The following is a 22499-nucleotide window of genomic DNA, read 5'->3' on the forward strand; positions in this document are numbered from 1 at the left end:
TCCACATCGTCTTGTTTTAAAGACGCAAAAATTACATTCGAACAGTCAACATTTCACATAAATACGTTTTCAGGTTGCAGAAATAAAAGTCTTAATAAGAAAAGTCTTTTGACCCAGGTGCGCTGGCTTTGTCCACAACGGTGGGCAGTCATTCCAACCCCCCAAGCCAAATGTTTCTCTCTGGCCCACTGGCACAGAGGTTGTCATGACTACTTCTTTGATCCTAGGCATTTGTAGCTGAGGAGAGGTGTCAACAAGTATTCCCACCTCAGTGACAGGGCTGCCCATTGTCCTTTGGCTGCAGAATCCCAGGCAGTCTGATGAGATTGTGAAATCCCCCACCTTGGCCCTTTCAGAGTTTGTGGAGAGAATGCCTTTCTTGCAAGACTGGTTTGACAGCGATTCCTGGGCCTAGCTAGTAGGATCTGTCTTTGGGGGGAAAATACAACATAGCACAATGTACACATTTTTTACAGCTTTTCTCTCCATAATGTACAATTGTGTTCCTTTGTGAGCTACAGTATTATTACCCTTTTAACTTTCAAAGAGCAGTTTTCTTATTTTATAAAAGCAGATTTCACACATGTGTTTATTTCAGTTCATGTTGAGATTACCAATGCGGTGCTGCAGCGCACATTTTCTTTGGGCATTTACTTTCCAACAAGCTTTTCATAGCTCTGGTCAATTTCTTTTATACAGGAATATGCATGGCAAATGAGTTCTGTGAAACTGACACACAGCAAATGAGAGAGAAAGCTTCTTTGAAGAATTTTGCATGTGTTACTTTGTTTTCAAAGCGAAATGCTAGCCATGAGAACGGAAATGTAACTCCTGCTTTTCACAGACTTGATCAGATGAAAACAATGCTTTTCTACAGGGTTTATCTGATTTCATGGCATTCAGATGAAAGACACAGGCAGGGCAAGGTTGCATAAAACAAATTTTGTGCTGTTTTAAAATGAAAAACTCACCAGGGCGGAGTCATCCGGAATGCATGTCATTTTTCAAAGCAGCACATAACTTTGTCATTCAGGGGGAATGGGGCCATGCAGGCCCGTTTTTGTTTGCAGCGTTCAAGATGCCTGCCCCACAAGTGCCATGGTATGTTTCCATGAAGGGCACAGCTTTGGGGTGCTTTAAAATGAAAGGAGGACTATTGCAGTGCAGAGCCATTCTTCATTTACGTTCTTTTCTTTGAATGAAGAAACAAAGTGCAGCCATTATTTTGGGTAGCTGCTAAATGCAGTTTTGTGATGCCAGGGAATGGGTGCTCAGCAAACACAGCGCTGCCATGGTTTCTCAGTAACTGCTAAATGCAGTTTCGCTGTAGGGTGGGCGGGGGTTAATCTGCCTTAGGCCTTAAAATACACAACTTCCAATATCTGAAAAAATATTTGGAGATAGTATTGTTGTTCTTGGAGGTGTCTCGTCACGGGTGAATTGAGGCTACCAGTTCGTATGTTAGACCGATTTTCATTCCAGTGACTTTTAGCAGTACGTTTAGACTGTCCAACGTTGTATATTCCACATGGACATTGTATGGCATAGATAATACATGGAATGTTACACGTGGAAACATTCTTCAATTTGATACATGCCACAATGCCTAATGGCGTTTTGGAGGTGCCAATGCAGATCTGGAGCTTGTATTTTCTCGCTTCCCATTCTAAATTCAGTGGGGCCAACTTACTAGAATGCCAACACATAAACAGAAATGGATGAACTTCTACTTAGTTTCATGGGGTATGTCAGCATGTATGTTCCATTTTAGCGAGGACCTGCTGAGGATGTGTCAAAGCTCATGGGGCCCCATTTCAACATGTTTCGGGTGGCCTTACCTACAGCAAAAACAGTTGCAGGCCACAGTGGGGTGCGTAACCCCTTAACTGCCAGGCTATTATGGAAGTCTATGCAAAAAGGATGAGCATACTCGTCCTTGGCACTTGATGGGGACAAACGAATGCAGTGAGGGGTTGTTAGATGCAGATTATCACGGGACAGGCAGCCAGTGGGGATCTGAAACACTAAATATATACAGAAAGGGGCTAATGTAGACGCAGCCACAGTCAAAAGACAGCAAGCTGATAAGAAAGCTGGGTACGGCAAAGCCAGAGGGAGGTTACGGTCTGAAGGAGCAAGCAAAGGCATACTGTGATGTGAATGCTGTAAATTGCACATTTAATGTCCTGAATAAAAGACGCATTGTGCTTTGTCAATAGACTGCAAACATGGGGGCAGCTGCTCAAGCCCTCCGAGGCTCAGGGCCCATTTCAATCCCAAAAGTTGAAAGGCCCCAACGCCATTGCTGATTTTTGCCAGCCACAGCCTGTTGCTTTTTAGGATTTATAGTTTTCCTCTTCCAATGAAAATCTTTGGCGTATAAATCCCAGAATGCAAAGTCCTGTTGGCTAAAAGGCCAAGTATGGCTGACGGTATTGCACTTGACGCAGGGCAACTTGTTCACTACAGAGATCAAAAGTCTCAGCCTCACCTGACCTCTCTGTCTCTGCATGCCACGTGGAGACGAGGATCAGATAGACTCTTGTCTAACCTGTCGATAAGACACTGGGAAATGGACTCTTGAGTCCTGGGTTTCATTTACCAAAGCAGTGCATCTTGGAGTTCTGGCTTTACATTTTTTCAATATAAGCAATTCTAAAATGTTTGCTACCCCTCAGGTAGTATCTAGTGAAATGAGGGCAATGCAGAAAGAGGGCCAGAACCCCACGAAACATCATTTGGGGAACAGTTGGCTCGTCAGAGCGCTGTTTCTAGCAGGGGGGATGTTTATGACTGGAACTCTTAAAGGGAATATGAGACTGGGAGTTTACCGGAAATGCCTAGTTCGCTGGGCGTGTCAACCTGGGAGCTTACTGGGAATGCAACACTGAAAGCTAACTGGTAACTAGGAAGGTCAAACTGGGAGGATCCAGTGAATGCCAAGCTTACCTGCAATGTTATGCTTCCTCATGACACACCAAGATATGCCAGGGCATATCATGACATGAATGTGACGGTCTGAGATTGAGTATGGTTGGAGGTTCAAAACCTTGAGTGTGAGGGAGTTCCTGTAGGTGTGAATGGGAGTACATGTGAGTGTGCGTGAGCACGGGAGTGGTGTGTGTGTGTGTGTGTGGGTGACAGTGACTGTGTGTTTGTGAGTTTTTGCTAGAGAGTGATAAAGTGAGAGTTGACTGATCATGAGAGTGTGTGGGAAAGAGAGTGGGTGTGACGCAGGGCGTCTGCTATTGAGTGCATCTGTGAGAGAGTGTGTGTTTGCGAAAGAGCGCATGTGAGAGTGAATGAGAGCGAGTGAAGGTGTTAGTAAGCCTAGCACTTGGCTGTCGCGCCTCGAAACACTTGTGTATAGGCACGTTATAAATGCCATATCATATCATATCATGATGAAAAATATACCCCGCCCACCGACAGCCCCCCAACCCCCCACGCCCATTTCTCACATTATGCCCCTTTCAGTGGTGGGTTTTCAGAGCGCGTTTTTTCATTGCCAGCACTGAATTGAATTGATATTTTCTTTGTATCTCGCTCATACACAAGTGTTGTGGGCGTGCCTCATTCCAGCCCTCAGTAGCGTGCCAAGTCCTATTTGCTAAGTTGTTTGCATTCACACTTGTAATTGATTTTTAAGTTCGACTATAAACTGATCACTCGAGTAAACCCAGGACTGGACCGACAGCGTTCACCTGACATGGGACAGTTTGTGACCCCTGCAGCCCATGGCGTGGTGTAACCCCCTCCTCCCCCCGGCTAGGTGTGCCCGGCCTCGGACACGCCCTACGCTCATTGAACCCTCAAGGAGGTTGGAGTGCCCAGGGGCTGCTATAGCAACCAGGACAGGACATCCGACATTCTAGAGGAAGTGCCACGTAATGAGAACAGGTGAAGCAGCTCGCAAGAGGAATTAGTGCGCGCAAGCAGCATTTCCATGGTAGAGGTTTATGAGGCCGTTTGGTTATCTCCAGCCATCTGCATCTCTGCAGTCATGTTAATAAGTAATGTAGGAGTAAATATTCTCATGAGATGTCAGGCCCCCTTTCTACACCCCAGCCCCGGCCAGTCTCCCGTAGTATTCATGAACAAATGGCTATGTATGCTCGTGTGCACACACGGAAAGATTAACTTATTTCAACACAATATCACTGGATCAGCCAATAGGGCATGGGAGAAACAATTGAACGAATCAGAAACTAGAGCAAACAGCTGTGAAGGTAAACGTATAGCTGTTATTATGACCTTTTTCAATGTTTACTTATTACCTCAGTAGAAATAAAAAAGCAAAGGTTGTGCAAATAAGTTATTCTTTGAGTATATGCACGCGGACATATGTAGCCATGTGTCTATAACTATCGATCATAAGGGAAATGCAGAATGCCCGGATGTGTGTACACTTGTGCAGCAATAGAGAAGGAGTAATACCACAATACGTTAGCAACAGTAACTCAGTTATTTGGCGCAGAGTAATACAGGTTCTGCACTCATATTTCTAAGTAGTCGCCAGCGGGCATGGCATGTGGCCTGGCCCAATGACCCCCTTACCCGCCATTCCTAGAGCCTGCTACCCCAGGAATCCCCTGAGCCACTGGTAGACGGGGAAGCACCCGTTAGGTGCCCAGGCCTCACTCCATGCCTGCACTTCCTCCTACCCTGCAATATTGCACAGTCTGTAACGGGGTCTCTCGAGTTAGGTTTAAGTTGGACGCTTCGCTGGAAGAGTAGATTTTGAGGTGCGTATAACTTTAGAGAAATCTGAGTAAACTCCACTAGGATTCCCAAAAGTATAAATTCCACACGTTTTTCCCCCAGAAATGTGTGTGCAGTTATATGTATAGGGGCAAAGTTATAGGGGGATCCCAAAATGTGTGTTTTTAATGTAAATTCTTGTAGGCCAATGTTTGCTCTCACCTGCAAAAAAAAAAGCACTGAACGGATTTTCACAACATCTGAGGCAAAAGCTCATGTCTGGTCTAACTCGTGATATTTTGCTGGTCTGGTGAAAAAGGTGGCCACAATCCATTTTTAAATATCCAGGTTTGGGGACCCTATTAACACACCTACCTGGCCATTTTGGTGTCCTTCGTTGGTCAGTTTGTGTTCGCCGACCGGGATCTCAGAACTTTAGTAATGGGTATACCGATTGGCTAGTCGAAAAGACAGCCATTCTGTTATGTCTAGGGGACTCACCTTTTGTAAAATATACTTAGAGTAGACCCCAGATTTGTCCGTGACCTTTGTACCATGTGCTGCAACAAGTTTGTAAAGGAACATATTGCAGACTTCTGGGTCACCCCTCTACCCCGATCTAAGTCAAGGCTTGGACAGTCACGTGCATTCTGACCAAAAAGATGGCAAATAACAATTGGCTGTTTTTATGGCCCCCCTGGACTGCAAAAACTGTCAGTGGCCCTGTGTCGAAAACAGAGGGGTTCCCCCCAATTTTGTAGGTATATTGCAGCCCTTGATAATCACCCCCCAATCAAGCCTATGGTCAGGGGAGCCCAAGATGCCTCAAATATGCTAGGTTTCAAAGTTTTTCTTTACAGGCCACACACCAAGTTACCACCTGGCACAGCAAAAGACCATGCTCAGTCGCCATAGCATGTGGCATGGGGTGCCCTGGGCATGGCTGAAGACAAGGCCTGAGTCAAATTGCCCCTTAGCCATCGCTGCACGCTATATCAGGCGCCCGCATTGGATGACTTGGGGCTGCCTGGTGCATTGCCAAAGGCCATGCCTTGGCCAAAGTGGTCAATGGGCATGGGCACTCTGGGGTGGTTTGGGGGCCTGAGGCATGGCCAAAGTGCCCACTGGGATTCAAGAATATGAATGGAAGACATACACAGGCTGAAAAGTGCATTCAAAGGGATGACATTCTTTAAAAGGCATAAATAGCATAATAGGGACATAAAAGGTCATAGGATACGTGGCAGGCATAGAGGGTACATTAGAAGGCTTAACGGTGCAGTAAAAGGCATGGGCGGTTTACAGCTGTCTGTAGGGCATACAAGGCAAAGCAAGGTGATTATATATGGATCAATGCATAACAGGCATTGCAGTGCATTCAAACGTATGACGGGCATAGAAGCATTACATGCATTAGGAAGCACAGAAAGAGATTGTAGGGCAACAGTGCAAGAGCGGCGGGCGAGTTACAAACATGAGCAGCATACGCATCTGTAAGATATGCATTAACAGGCAAATCCAGTGACTTACGAGGCCTTGAATGCATATAGTGAACTGGGATGTGGGGAAAGCACAAAAGGCATATGGGGCCATTGAGGGGTATGGAAGCCATTAAAACGTATGAGGAAAAGGCAGATTACAAGGCACTGTAGGCAATTGCTGTCTCTGTGTTTTAATGCTTTACAGGGAGGCTGAGTGGGTGATGTCAGAGTGTATGATATCATGAGTGGAATGTATTTGTGGATGCAGAAGGTTCTATTATGTGGAATGAAGCCGTATCCCCGGGTTCCAATTTAGGCATTCGAAAGATGTAGCCTGGATGGTGGGCACTGGTGGGTCTTCTCACTCCATGTACTTAGGGGAATGTAACTTAATAAAGCAACTTATTACAAGGACTTACCTGCTTGGCTTGGGATCCTTCATTACACGTCAGGGATGATTTGGCCCAGAGTGGGCAGGAAACAAACTCACGTGCTAGATTGAGGCTGTAGAGGGGAGCAGCCAGCAGCGAACCCCTCTCCCCCTCACACCCACTCCCAGAGTAAGCCCGACCACTTAGGGCCAGCTATAAGGAGGAGTTAGGCTGTGGAGATATTGTCGAGCAGATGGAGCTAAATGGGCTGGGCTTTGAGGGCGACCTACAGAAATGAAAGTAGGCCATGGAAGCGTAATAATGTATGTTCCTTAGTCCCACAGGTAGGTTCCAGCAGTTACTTTATTATTAGGGTCAGTAGGAACACCACTGGCTCCCATCACCCAGGCAGGGGCTCTCCAACTGCCTGAGATTAGAACCTTTACTACAAGCTTTCCTTCACTTACACCACAACATTCTATCTTACATCACAGGCTTCTACATTCCTCCCAAGCATATATAACACATCTTCCTTCCTCCCAGATCTCATCACATCTAAACGAAGCGCATCATAACACATCTCCTTTTTTCACTCACTGCATACACCAGACATGCACACAGACTCACGAGATGTCACATCTCATCAACACACACACAATCACACAGTGCACCTTATTTTTCGAGAGGCACAACTCAATTCTTAATCAATAACACAGAAGGCGTCCCTTACCCTTTCTACTAGGTCTGATATCACATAACAGCCACTCTCACTTGGTGGAGGATGAACTCCCTTTCTACTGTGGCTGGGATACACCACGACACAACCACACTCTTTTGGCGGAATGCAAATACACACCTCTGTCTAGTCTGGTTGGCACAAATGCATGGCACAAGCACTATCACAAGGCAGAGGGCATACAGCCCCCCACTATCTAGCCTGGTTGGTACACACGCATGACACAACCACTCTAACAAGGCGGAGGGCATACATCCCCCTATCTACTTTGGTTGGCACAGCACTCGCAACCACTCTAACAAGGCGGAGGGCATACATCCCCCCCTATCCACTCTGGTTGGCACAAACGAATGACACACAACCGCTCTCAAAATGCGTAAGGCATACATCCCCCTATCTACTTTGGTTGGCACAGCACTCGCAACCACTCTCAGCAAGGCGGAGGGCATACATCCTCCTCATCCAATTTGATGAATGCAACAATTCACACCCACTCACTTTGTACGGAAGGTATACTCCCCCGCCTCCCCCAATATACACAAACTCTCTTCCACATGCCAGCACTAGACATGGAAATACTCAACATTAAGCAATCCACCATCCATGTTAAATGATCATCTGTACACAGCATGCCACTTAACATTTTAAATTACATCGCTAAGAGTCCATAGTTAAATGACAACTCTAGAGCTGCAATTCCTCAAATTTGTTATTTCTAGTACATGCATCAAATCAACTTACACATGCCCCTGCCCTTATGAGAATGAATACCTTTGCCGCAGCCAATTTCTTAAAACCTAAAAGTCCTTGTTGCAACAAAGAGCAACACATTCCTCAAGCTGGTTAAACTGAGAACATGTAAAACTTCAGCTGTGCTTATCCTTCCGTACTCATTGTTGAGGCACACCATTGTCACCACCATTGAGTTACACACAGCAACTCCCACGTGATAAACCTCATATTCTCAAAATGCCACTAGAGATATGAAATGCTGATATCAAGATCAATCCACATTTAAACAACTGCTTCCTGTACTTCTACAATATAAGCTCTCAATGCAGCACTTAAAATACACTGTCCCTGTCTCTTCCTTCCACATACAACAGTAACGATGCATCTTCATAAGTCACAGAAATCATTCTGAAATAGTTAGGACTGGGCACTTCTGCATCTTCATAACCCACAGAAATCATTCTGAAGTAGTTAGCACTGGGCACTTCTGTGTCCCTTCCAGCCCACGCTAACTGAGGCTGCTCCTTCCTTACAGAGGCGAGTTGTAAAAAGGAAAAAAATGGATGTATCCTGCCTCCTGCAGGAGCCGCCGTGGGCCAGTAACAACAAGGAGCAGGAACCAGGCTGACCCAGGTATGTATAAAAATGAAACACGCTTTATTGTCTTGGTTATAGCTTCAGTATAGAATATAGGAGAGAGAGATCTTAAGTAGCTTCTACTCTGGTTCCCTGCCCAGCTCCAAGTCCCCAACCGTCTCCCTTAGAATCCCCAGGTGCCCCAACACTCCAAGCTCCCCTAGCATTCCAACACAGCTCTTACATTGACTCAGACCTCATTCCTGGGGATTCTAGAGAGTGAAGGTTGGGACTGGGAGATGGACTGGGAACCAGGTCAGAGGCTTATCACCTACTCTCCTACCTCTTATGACTATACTATGTAACCAAGAAGAATAAAGCCTGTTTCCTTTTACACTTACCTGAGTCAGCCTGGTTCCTGCTCCCTGTCATCACTGGCTCAGGGATACATCATTTGGCGACGAGGATGGGATCATCAAATGAGCAGGAGCTCTGCCATTGGTACATGAAGGGAGCTGAAGTTTGCCACTAGGAGAAGAAGTTTGGCAAGAGGGCAGCCGTGAATGCAGTGCTAACGATGCTGAGCGCCGTCTGTTTTTATGACTGCTGTTTGTTTAAGTCTGTTGCAGGCGCCGAGCCTTCAAGAAGTGTACATTCCGTTTATAAATGGACGGGGAGGTGGCATTTTCCACGAAGGTGCAACCATGAGAGAATTATTGTTGTTTTGAAAGAAATTTTTGATTTGTGAATTGACATGTTTAACAGTTTATAATACAGGAGGCCCTTGCACACACTCAGCCATTCATCACAATCATACCAGGATACCACAAAAATATCTCAACTATTGTCAGATTTCTCCTCTCCACAGACTGCTACACAGTTCAAATATCTCCAACAACAACTTGTGATCCCGTCAGGTTGCAGCCACATAATTTCGCACTTTGCTGCGTGAAAATGACTTTTTCAAAACACTGGGAGAGAATTAACTTGTGACCCGGCGGGCCATGTGTTTGTTACTCCGCCCCTCCTTCTACCTGGAGCTAGCGTCGGAGGGTGGCACGCCACTCCTACTCCCAAGGGTTCTTTATTCTAATTTTCATAGGATTGGACTCGATCTCAGCGTTTTCCTGTCTGCATCCCTGCTGCGGAATACCGTGCGAGTTGCGTTCCACACAATTGCCATCTCCCCCATCAATATGGGCTACGTCATCATTCATGACAATGGGGCAGGCCCAACAGAGCTCACTGCTCCCAACGACTTTCCTGGAACAGACACGGTTTCAGGTATGAAGCAGTGATTAAGCGCCCTCTTTTCTGTATAATTTCTTCTTTGACCAACTTTACCCTGGTGCTGGCACCCAATACTCTCCCGATCGGCATTGGGCAGCACTTCTCCAACCCCTGGGTACACACACAAATGTTTCCTTTACTTTCCCCTGTGTCCTCTTCTGGGGCAAGGCGCCCTTTTTACTCTTTCCTTGCCTTCTGGCTGTGCCCTTCCCACTGGGCGGTACAGCACACAGCAGGCATTCAACTTCACCTCAGGCCTGATCAGACAAAGCACACCTCTGCTTAGCCCTGGGGCTCATACTGGCATGGGGCCCTTGTCTTCTTGTGGCCTTGGAGGAGGCTCTTTACCCTGGGACTTCTTCCCTTATTCCTTTGTCTTGGTCCTGGGACTTCTTCACTTATTGCTGGCCCCGGGTCTCTTGTTGGAGCGCAGCTCCCCCTTTTCCTTGCTAAAGTCTTCAAATGGGCTGCAGCTCCCCCTCTTTCTTCGTCCTGGGTTACTAGATGGGCTGTAGCTCCCCTTTGTCTCGGCCCTGGGTGATGGGACTTAGTTGTGGGGGCAGTGGTTCCTCTCTCTTCTTCTCTGCACCCCCTGCAGCAGACTGGTCTCTTTAAGCTTCTCTCTTCTGCCACGCAGGTCCCTTTCTTGTCTTCATGAAGACCAACTCGTCACCAGTGTAATAATGTATGTTCCTTAGGCTCACAGGTAGGTTCCAGCAGTTACTTTATTAGGTTACATATAGATAGCGCAGTAGGAACACCACTGGCTCCCATCACCCAGGCAGGGGCTCTCCAACTGCCTGAGATTAGAACCTTTTCTACAAGCATTCCTTCACTCACACTACACCATTCTATCTTACATCACAGGCTTCTACATTCCTCCCAAGCACTATATAACACAGTGCTGTGAGAGGAAATAGTGTGGTACCCAGAGGAATGTGAAATGTTTTCTGGTTAATCTCTGAGGGAATGCCCTGCCCTTTTCGGGCACTGGAGGCATCCAAGATATGGTAGGGTCGTTTTATTGAGGTGCCTCGAGAAGGTGAAATAGTAAGAAGCATTTATAATTGTGAGGAATTCAACCATCTGCACGGTGGCTTTTTTGATATTTATTAAAGAAATTGAATGAGGGTAGATCAACCTCGGAAATTGTGTGGGGCTAATCCACAAACATTTTCCTATGCTCACTGCACAACAAACACGTACATCCATGTACTGTGGGTGGATACAGCCTACAGCCACCCCAAGCCCCCCACGTCCCACTTATTTTGAATATGACAGCCAGGAATACAGGAAGGAATCACAAAAGGAGGAGGGTGAAACCTTCCTCCAGCCATGGTCAGCCTATTTAACTATCAAAGACTCCCTGGATTTGCACTGCCCATTGTTAGTCCTGCTGGTGGCAGTGCATACTGATGAGAGTTCATTGAAGCAGGCCTGCGAGAGGCCTGGTCGCAGAACTGACAAAGGGCAGGAAACCCCAAAACCTTTTTTGATAGGCATCTATGTCAACCTGAAGTCAGCTCCCGCCCCTCAGTATCAAGGGCAATATCTGGTACTTGTCTTTACAGTTTGCAACCCCCACAGGAGGACCCCCATTCAGAGGGTATGAGTATGTGATTTGATGGAGCCAGAGAGTCTGTTCCCGCCACAACTTCAAGGGAGACCTGCCTTTAATCAGGAAACACAGAGAGCTCCATTAACCAGAGAGACCCTTTGATCCACAACAAACAGGATGATGGGTGGGGCTTAGTAGTACATATTTTCACCCCTTTACCTTTCCTGTTGCAAAGCACTCTGGTTATGACCTCATGCATGACAGAAGACTGTTGGCAGGGACCCAGGATTGGCTAATTAAGGTGGGATTAGCCTACAGCAATCACTGGGGTCATTTGGCTTTAAAAGAGTGTTGAGCCCCTCATTTGGCAGATCATCTGAAGACTTTGCAAGGAGTAACATGAAGGACTCATTTGGACCCTGGCTGAAGGTACAGTCTGCCTTACAGCTTCACCAGTGAAGGAAGGCCAGGACTTCCAAGAGGGAAGCAAGATACCCTAAATATTTCCCAGGGAGCAGAGGGAAATACTGAATTCAGAGGACCCTCTAGTAGCTCCAGAACTGGTACCCAGCCAACACATAGCATGCCCTGCTAGGCTCTACAAGCAATCTTCCTAGGTGGTAAGTGCCAGAGAGTCTCTGAACCGAAAGAAGGGCCAGGCCGTTGCCTGCAACACTCTCCTCAGCTTTTGGCCGTCCGCCTTAAAGGGCAGCATGAGCCCAGCAAAGAAGCTAGGAGGAGAGCACCGACATGCATCAACCAGCGTCCGCCTTAAGGACATTTTCCAGCGTGTCGAGACCTATGATTTGCAACCGACTGCACTGTAAGCGACTTCAATTCAACACTACAGCTAAATCAATGCCTAGTCTGGGATGCTGATGGAAGCCCTTATTGATGTATTTTTATGTCCAGTTCATTTACTCTGGATGACAACCCTTATATAACATTCCTCTCTCAGAAACCCCCTAACCCCGCTGAGCCAAGAAGTAGGTTTGTTTTGCAAATTTAAAAGGTTTATTTGAAAATTAAACAATATATATCTATCACACTTTTATAGTAAATTAATATTTGATAGCACACTTTTGAAGATGATAGTGGTCAACAATGGATAATGTTACAGTGGTACACTTTTTTGATGGCTTAGAAGTGATATAGAGAGGATAAAGTAGCTGAGAATGCTTTTATGGCTTCAAGGACGATGCAATGATGAATGAAAATGCAGTTCAGAAAATAAACTTGATATGACTTCAACAAAAGACAATGTAATCACTTTTCTTTGACAATTCACCCCCCCCCCCTTTATGCAAGGTAAAGAGATGGGAGGAAAGCACACAGTTCTCAGGAATACAATCAAATATAATTCATTTCCCCCCTAGCAAGCTTAGAGGAAAACAGGTAGGAGTTTGAAACACAGGCAATATACTTTGATGTGGTATGCAAAGAAGTGAAAAATATGCTAAAATGATTTTAATTCCCTATAGGAGGTTCAGGGTAGGTGATAGATACTTTGAATCAGTTTAGGCCAGCCCTATCAATGATTCAGGGATGGTGATGAGGTTGAAAACCGGTTGAAAACCGATTTCAGGGATGGAAGCAAAGACAAATATTTTTACACGTGGCTGAATTTAAGCAAAATGTCAAATTGCGACAAATTTAGTTGCGTGCGTCTAGCGCAATTACGGAGGGAGTATGAGGAGTATCAAGTCGGTTCCGGAGATGCAGCCAATTTAGTAAAGGTAGTTTTTCTGATTTGAAATTTTAAAGCTCAGAATGACAGATGACAGTTTTCAGGTTTAAAGATGACAGAATGACACGATTCTAGGAGGCAGTTCTAAATAGGTTAGAATAGTTTGGATTAGATTATTTTAAACTAAGAGATTGGTTTTGGCACAGTGCTAGCTGGGTACTCACACTAGATTTTGGACAGGAATGCGACTTCGCCACGGATCGGGTCAGGATTGGACTGCGGTTCCCTCGCCACGGACGGTCTCTGCCTGGTTCTGCTCACTGGATCTGGTTCCGGATACAGCACTGCTTTCTGGGTACTGCTACAGGTTCTTGCAAAAGTTCTTGGCAAAAATTCAAACAGCTCGCCCGGCTGTTGAATAGTTTGGTTGGTTTTGAGGCCTGCTGAAGAGAACTCAGCTTGTGGGTTAGGCCTTTGCTTTGAGTTCTGGAGTCAGAGTTCTAAGTTCTGGTCTCTGTCTTGCTGGAGTCAGTCTAGGTCTCTGGAGTTCTGGATGTGAATTCGTCCGTCAGCGTGCTGCGCAGAAAATGGGAATTGAGTGTCTACCTGTCTCAGCAGTCTCTTTTTATGTGTTTAGAAAGTGGGTGGGTCGGCTAATTCTGCATGCCCAACCCTCTCAATTTATCATTGGCCAGTTCCTCCTCTCTTCCTTGATTGGGGAGGTGGGTTGTGTGTCATCTTTATGGCTTACAGAAAGACACTCCCCTTGTCAATGTGCACACAAATCTATTTCTGATCCAAATACATATTTCCCAGATACACAATTTGTTGAAATTACATGTACATATTACAGATTCCTTATGGTCCATGCTTGTCCGACTCTGATCTTCCTGGGGGCTTGCATTAAAAAATGACAACTTAATTTAGTTTTTAATGGGTTTACCAATGTTAAATCTGTATAAAAAATTACACCAATGTACACCCTCCTTCTACACACATTCCAGTAATTTACTAGGTTTCTAGCATAAACCCGGTGTCTGTAATATCAATAAATAGCAGGGTTTCGCCTCAGAACATGGTACAAAGTTGAATCAAGTCTTGAATTGTGGGGACATTTCTTGGATTAAGGTTCTCCAAATTGCCCATTTTTGTGAGCTTAATACAATATTTTAGAAGCATTTAACTTAAACATATATTTGCTGCAATAGGAATCCACACTCAAGTCTGGCCCGCCCCTCGAAGCTAGGTGGGTCAGCTCACATATCCTTGCTCCCAGGCAGAGCTCTGTTTACAGTCCACATCCAAAATTAACATACTCCATTCAAGGGAAAGAGTCTATTATGTGGTGTCCGGCAGGCTGAAGGGAAAACCCCTCCTTCCCAATCACCAGGGTCATGTGATATCCTGGGCTGATGTGTGGGTCTCTGGGGTGAGAAGGTTTCCCAGCCTCTTGGCCTGTTAATTGACTCAGATTGTCTCTGGGAACAGCAGGTGGTTAAGAATTTTAATTCCCCAACAGGCTTTGAAGTCCCAGTTAGGCTGGATCCTCTTGCACTCCTGAGATACAGTCCTACTGTCAGAGTTTAGACCGCTAGCGCCGGTTTGTGGACAAAGCTGGTACTGCACCCATTTTTGGGATCTGTCTTGAATTAATGCATTTCAATAGAGTGGTCTTTTGCTTGATAGTATAGGATCCTTGCTTAACATTGTTTTGATGGCATCCTTACAGTAGAGTGGTGATGTGGAACCCCCCACAAGAAGGTTGTATCTTTAGAGTGGTCTTGTGCCCATGATTTTAGCAACTTTTTGAAATCAATAAAAACGGATTTTGAACAGAACCACCTTTCTTTGCACTGGTGGGTGGCAGATTATGTGACCATTTTGGTGTGCGCAAACTGCGCAGTTCTCCTGGATTCTGGCGTGAATGTGGGTGGCGACAGCTCATCCCCATATCTACCCAGTCTATTGATTTAGTTTGTTCTGGGATAGAATAATGGGTGGCGACAGCTCATCCCCACATCTACCCAGTCTATTGATTCAACATGGGTCAAAACCCTTGACAGCACCGCTGACTGTTATCATGCTAAAGTCGCTAAAGCCATCTGAGATGCTTCGACCAGTGCTTCAGGCATGCCAACCAGCACTCAGACAACAATTCCTGACCCTGAGCCCCATGTAGGCCCGCCTGCAGCTGACCGTCCAGCCTCTCTCGCCGAATTGCCTGTTGCCTGATACCCGCACCTATCTCCCATCTTGAACTCTGTCGCAGAAGCTGCAAAGCTCCCTGAAACCGATTTGACACTGTCGAGCACCAAAACAAACTTCTACAAGCACAAGGTACACTGTAGTCTTGTACCCCTGATTCCCAGCAAATGCATCAGATGCACGTGAAGCCTCACTGTGAGGTATTTCAATAGCCTGCGGAGTGACTTCAACACAGCCTTGACACCCAGTATGCCTGTCTGTCTTTCATCCGTATTTGTGTGCACGCAATGGGAGGTACAACAGATTCTGAAATAACACTCTCCTGTCATGATTTGGTTTCACATGATGTGAGGAATCACAAAAGGCACAAATTCCACTTAACAGCTAATGCGCCTGGGACTATCTCTTTCTAGGATTTCCACGCACTGATGCATCTCCTGCATAAAGCTCTGCATCTTCCAGTCTCTGCCAATTTTACCCACACCTGCATGCTTCCTTGTCCAACTCTGGGCTCACATGCAATCCATGAAAGTGCATTAAATCTAGGCACTGTTTTAATCATTCACTTGTCTCAGTTTAGCACACCAAGCACCCTGCCCCCCTTGGGTTTTTAATGCACCAATTAGGTTTGATTGAAATTCAATCCTGATACATGGCATAATATTACCTAACATTAGGATTTTTGCATTTCATTCTTTTCCTCACACTCTTTCCTTAGGGGTCAGCTTAATACATCCTACTCCTTTGGTCCTGAGGAAGGCGGATACTCCCCTCTACCACTGAAACGTAATTACCCTTGCGTTCCGATTCACATACGCAAGAGGTGTGCGCTGACTTGGATTTGCAGCAGCGCCCTACGTAGACCCCATATACCTAACCAAGCTGAGACTCTACACACACACAATCACCTTATAATAACATAGCAGCCTTACATTGTTCTAATTTGTGTTATAGGACAGGTGCTTGTGTGTTTTTTACAGTTTCAATGATTTAATAATGTCACTCATGCTGTATATGGTTATGGTCAAAATGTCCAGCTCATAAAATGTGAAGGCAATGTTTTACATGTGCCACTGTTCAAATATCCATTCTGAATGCTAGTACATGTTGTCCAGAATGTACATGCCATAGGCACAATTTCCTTCTACTTACTTCTTTCTTGGTACGTGCATTAATGTTTAATATACATTTCTACATATTTTATATTCCAATCAATAAATGTGAAATCAAACACAAGTACTAGGACCCAGCGCAGTGTGTTTTTGCTCTAACCCAATAGAGAACAAATATTAGGACACTGCATACTGTGTAAATATTAAACACAATGTACACAACTTCCTTGAGACATACACAGTGACTTAATACACTGTTAGTAACCATGTGGGTTTTCCTGTCCGGACACTCCCCTTTTGCTTTAAGAAAGTGGATGTATGCTTTCAGTAACATCACAAGGGTGTGTAGATGTGCGAGTGTCCAGATGTATGGCTACGCTGTTAGTGGAGTTTGGATGTATAGACATAGCCTCATCATAGTGCAGCGTGTGTCGTTAAATTGAGTTTGGATCTATGTCTTTTAGTTATTGAGGCACCATAGGCGTGTGCTAGGGGAGTAAGGATGTATGGCTGTCAGTTAAGGCGGCTGCATAGCAGTGTGCGACATATGTTTGCATGTATGGCTATTAGTTATTGATGCACAAGAGGCGTGTGCCAGGTGAGTATGGATGTTCAGCTATTATTCATTGAGCCACTATAGGTGTGCCAGATGTGTTTTGATGTATGAATTGGTTGGCTATGGAAGGGTCATAGGTATCTGTGTGTGTGTGTCGGTGCATGTGCGCATGAGCTTGTGTGTGTGTGTGTGTGCATGTATGGCTGGAAAGAAAGGAGGCGTGTTGTATCTGTGTGCGTGTCTGTGGGTGTGCTTGTATGTATGTGTGGCTGGAAAGAAAGGAGACGTTTTGTATCTGTGTGTGTGTGTGTCGGTGCATGTGCGCATGAGCTTGTGTGTGTGTGTGCATGTATGGCTGGAAAGAAAGGAGGCGTGTTGTATCTGTATGTGTGTGTCCGTGGGTGGGCTTGTGTGTATGTGTGGCTGGAAAGAAAGCAGGCGTTTTGTATCTCTGTGTGTGTCCCTGCATGTGCGCGTGTGCTTGTGTGTGTGTGTGTGTGTGTGTGCATGTATGGCTGGAAAGAAAGGAGGCGTGGTGTATCTGTGTTTTTAATGTGTTTAGAGAGTGGCTGCGTTGGTGATGTCAGAGGGTATGAGTTGTCATGAGCGGAAGGTATGTGTGGACAGAGTCTGTTCTTCTATGTAGAATGATGCCACACCCCGGCATGTGTAGACTGGGCATTCCAATCCAACAACACAAACACGTGTTTCTTCTTCTTCAACCGGTTCTATTTTTAGTACATTGATGATTATTTTTAAATTGGTTGTGATATGTTGCTTATTTACATTGAATTGATTGGCTGTGTGTTTATTGGATTATTCATGTTCATGTTTATTTATGTAAAAATAAAAATTGTAAACCACAAACACGTGAACTAACACTCCAAGTTGCAGCCCCTCCCCAGGGTTCGTGCCAGGAAGGGAGATAAGTCACCCAGCAAGGCAAAAAAATGTGTGAGATAACCATTTATTCATGTTTGCTTTCTTTCTTGTTTCTTCAATCCATTTTCAATGCTTTCAGTGGTGAGTCCTTGCTGAGGTTTCACTGTTGCCATGGCTACTTCCTGGTGACAAGCAAACAAATGCATATGAATGAAGACTAAAACGGATTGTGAAAGGGAAGGCCCCATGACAGAGTCGCAAGGCCACCGTGCTGGTATCTGCTCTAGGCCCATGCTAGGTTATGTTATATTAGGCTAGTGGGATTTGTACAGCACACCGCTGCCATTTGCATGTTCTCCAGGAGCTCGAGCAGATGTGAAAGAGAAGGAAGTGGGTAATGTTACTGGGGAGAGAGAGAGAGACAATGCAAGATAGCTTTGCTGTTGTGTTGATGCATGCAGACTGGACATAACCTGAGCTCTGCGTGCAGGTCTGTTTCTAAGTGTCATGTGAAGCGTGCACAGAAACATTTGTGTGGAAAGGGCAGTCCTGCATGGTTGTTGTTTGATCTGCACGTTAATTGTAGATGTTTAGCATTCTGATTGTTGATATCTGTTAGGGGCAGTGGTCAAAGTGGGCGGGAGCGGTGCTCCTCTACTTTTTAAAATTAATTTTTATTGTTCCTATACTTTTGTTTTAAAAAGAAACCGTTCCGGAATGGTTTTGTTTTCAAATAAAAGTGGAAGAAAAAGTTGAAACCTGCACTTTCAGTGCTCTGCACTGAACGTTCCCTTAAAGAGCAGGCGGCAGTGTTTGGGGGTTTGTATTGTGTGTGGGAGTGGTCATGGTGATGGGGTTTGAGGGGAGCGGGGGAAGGCCAGTAGGGAACATAGTCCCACTACTTATTTTCATACACTTCGACCACTGGTTAGGGGTGTCTTCCTAGTCACAAGTGGTGCCTTCTAAAGCTACTATAAACAAAAACATATTCAATTGCCATTCATGGGTGGCTTAGTCAGTATGTGTATAGTGTGTTTCAGTGAAGATTTTAAAAATGTTAATGTAGGGAGTTTAGTGGCGGGCCTGCTGGGCAACTTGGAGCATCCATCACCCATGGAAAAGTCTCAGTTGGGGTGCCTCGTGAGTGACATCTCAGTAGTGGTGCCCTCCAGGGAAGGTATGTACAGTGGGTGAGAATATATCCTGACTGTAGCGCATAGTAAGTATATTAGAGATGTGTGAGAGACCAAAGGGTGTCTCACCTACTAGTCCCTGGGAATCTCTCTCTCAGGTGGCCAGGGCATGGCCAACACCTTTTGGATCCAGACTCTGGGGTGGACCAGTGCCGGAGGATCACCTGGGTGAGGGGTCTTCGGGGAGTGAGGGTGAGGCTGCCAATGGCGAGATGCAGACTTCCCCCACCTTTTTTGTACACCTACCCCATCCTATTTTTTAGGATTCTCCGCTGTCCCAACTCCCCCTTTCTACACAAACACTGGGCCGAGTAAGAGAGCGACTGAGAGTAACAAGACTAACTCTTACACATCGCACTGGACATGTCCCGCTAATCGGGTCAGGCAAAGTCATGCACTTGACTTTAAGTACAGACATCTGATACCAATTAGCTGTCCTCGCATAGATAGAAGGCATTATATATAGTCACACTCTTAGCAAGGTGGAACACGAGTAAGAGCAGAATCTCCGGGGTGAACCTACTGGAGCAGAGCGACGAACCAAGGGACGAGAGCAGCGTGCCATGAACCCCAGTATTTCCCTACAGGAGGTTGTTGCCTCCAAAAGGCCATGAAAGACACCAGGAGAAGGCCAAATCCGAAAGCAGAAGGCTGCATTGTGTTTCAAGGACGCCAGCGACCCTTGCGGCTGAATGGCAGAGTTGGCGAGGCCAAGCCTGTGGTACAAACTAAAGACAAGAAAGAAACGCACTAAGCCTCTGAGTTGGCAAGTGACCTGAGAGACTGGTGGGTGTTGAGGAATGATTGAAGTTGCAAAATTAAATTGCAAGTGAAGGCTGCACATGACTGGATGGGACGCAAAGAAAGGCAGACCTGTGAATGAACTTTGAAGTAAGGATAGCTGTGAAACCACTGATACTGAGTTACGGAGTGGTCCGGCGAAAGGAAGTAGCACACTCAAAAGTCTCTGTGAAAGGTGAATTGTTTATAGCGATAAAGTGAATGAACTGTAACAGCAAAGTGATCAAAATTAACCCAGAGAAACGGGGAGAGTAAAAAGCTGAACATTGAACTTTGAGTGGAAGTGGTCCTGCGGAGGTCTGTAGAGAAAGCCACCCACATTTGAAAGTCTTTGACATCTGAAAATGGTCTGAGCCCGACTGAAGGGGACCTGATTGTAATAAGTTAGGGTAAGGGAACCCTCTAAATCATGGTTGTCCAACCTACGGCCCGCGGGCCACAATGCGGCCCTCCAATCCGTTTTATGTGGCCCGCGAGGCTGAAGAGTAAAGAAAAAAAAAGAAAAAAGTGCCTGCGTGCGAACTGTAACTTCCTCTGATGACCGCATGTATGGGGGCATCAGAGGAAGTTATAGTCCTCAGCAATGACATGGTTAATTTAACCGGGTCGTGGCTGAGGACTGAAATGCCACAACCTGGTTAATTTATTTATTTATGCAATGTTTGTCGGATACCTGTTTCCGGCAATCATTGCATGAATAAATAAACTGGGTCATGGCATTCCAGTCCTCAGCCACGAGCCGGTTACTTTATTTATTTATGCAATGTTTGTCGGAAATAGGTATCTGACAACAATTTAATGAATAAATAAATTAACTGGGTCGTGGCGTTACAGTCCACAGCCAATTAAAAACTGAAGATAACCATTAATACAGGCTGATTTAGAAAGAGGCTGTTGCAATAGTCCAGCCTAGAGCGAACCAGAGCCCTGGAGACAGTGAGCTTCTGGGTTAAGAAGAGGAAAGGAAGAATACCTCTGAGGAGGTGCAGTGGGTAGTGTGACTACTTAGAGACGTCCGATGTGTGGGGAGAGAAGGAGAGTGTGGAGTCGAAGATGACCCAGAGGTTTTTAGCCTTGCAGGTGGGAGCAGGCAGAGGACCAATAGAGGCCTCCCAGAGAGCTACAGTACAGGAAAGGAGGGAACGGGTGTGCCGATGATGAGAATCTCAGTCTTACTGACATTAAGACAGAGGTCAATGGCGGCACACCACTACAGGATAGCAGACAGACAGTCAGAGATGAGGGAAGGAGAGGAGGAGGCCGAGGGTAGCCTGAAAATGAGCTGGGTGTCAGCCGAATAACACTGAAAGTTGGGGCAGAGAGCTGCGATACGGTGGGAAAGGAGTGCTAGGTATTGGTTGAACAGCCAGGGAGAGAGGTCAGACCCCTGGGGGACACCACAAGTAGAGAAAAAGATGGAAGAGAGGAATGACCCAAGTTGGACCTGGGAGGGTCGGTCAGAGAGGAAAGAGGTCAGCCATGCCAGAGCCTGACCAGTGATACCCAGGTTATCACAGAGACGGTTGAGCAGGATGGCATGGTTGACAGTGTCAAAGGCAGAAGAAAGATCAAGCAGGATGAGGATGCCAATGCATGCCCACGTACTGAATGCACCATATCAACCCCATATTTGAAAAACAATTCTGGGGGCCAAACCCCCCAAACCCTCCCTAGATCCTTATAACTCCCTCGCTACACTCACTACACCCCCACTATTTCTAGAAAATATGAACACATACACACTGAATGAAATCACAAGCAACTGACCTTTGATCACTGCCCCGGACACCAAAAGCTATCTTTGGGACGGCATGGCTATCACGGCCTGTGATTGTCTCGGGAGGATAGCTCAGGGGCAACGTGCTTGCCTTGGAAGCAAAACGACATGGAGCACCACAGGTTCGAGCCCCGGGTCCGCACTTAGAAACCTCTGGGTATTAAGCGCGTTATAAATAACCTATCATACCATATCATATTATTGTGTCAAAGGTCACACAATATCGCTTTTTAATATACTGCTTTGAATGAGGTTGTTGACTTTTGGCTCGCCGGCCCACTGGGTGACAAAATGTTAATGCTTTGGCCCCACATTCAAAAAGGTTGGACAAGCCTGCCCTAAATGATATGAAATAAGTTTGGGGAAGGGAGCCCCCTGCAAGTGTTGCTGAACTTTTGTTTGGAGGTCTGAGCCCTATTGAGATGGACCAACGTGAACATTTGTTTTGAAGAGGTCTGAGCCCGACAGAGGGGGACTGGTGTGAACTTTTTGTTGAACGTTGTTTGCAAGACTGAAAAGTGAGACTTTAACGTGTAAGGCCAGGCGGGCCTCGATCCACGTTTTGAACTGCTATTGTGTTAAGGACCCGAGCCAGAGTGTGTCATACTGCGTACAGGGACCGCCTTACTCTGTGTTGTCTAACGTGGGGAGAAGAGCTGACTCAGCCACATTTATTCTGTATATTTGAACACTGATTTTCCTTTACATACATATCTCCTTCACACACCTTTTGTACAAGAGATAGGGCAAGCATTAGGTTTTTGTTAGTATAGGCCATTTTGATTTGACAGACTCAACTTGGACTGTTTTATTTATTTGATGGTCCAGACTACCCCCATCC

This window comes from Ambystoma mexicanum, chromosome 3q, assembly GCF_040938575.1.
Source record: "Ambystoma mexicanum isolate Mex_15411 chromosome 3q, UKY_AmexF1_1, whole genome shotgun sequence".
In the NCBI taxonomy this organism is placed as follows: domain Eukaryota; kingdom Metazoa; phylum Chordata; class Amphibia; order Caudata; family Ambystomatidae; genus Ambystoma; species Ambystoma mexicanum.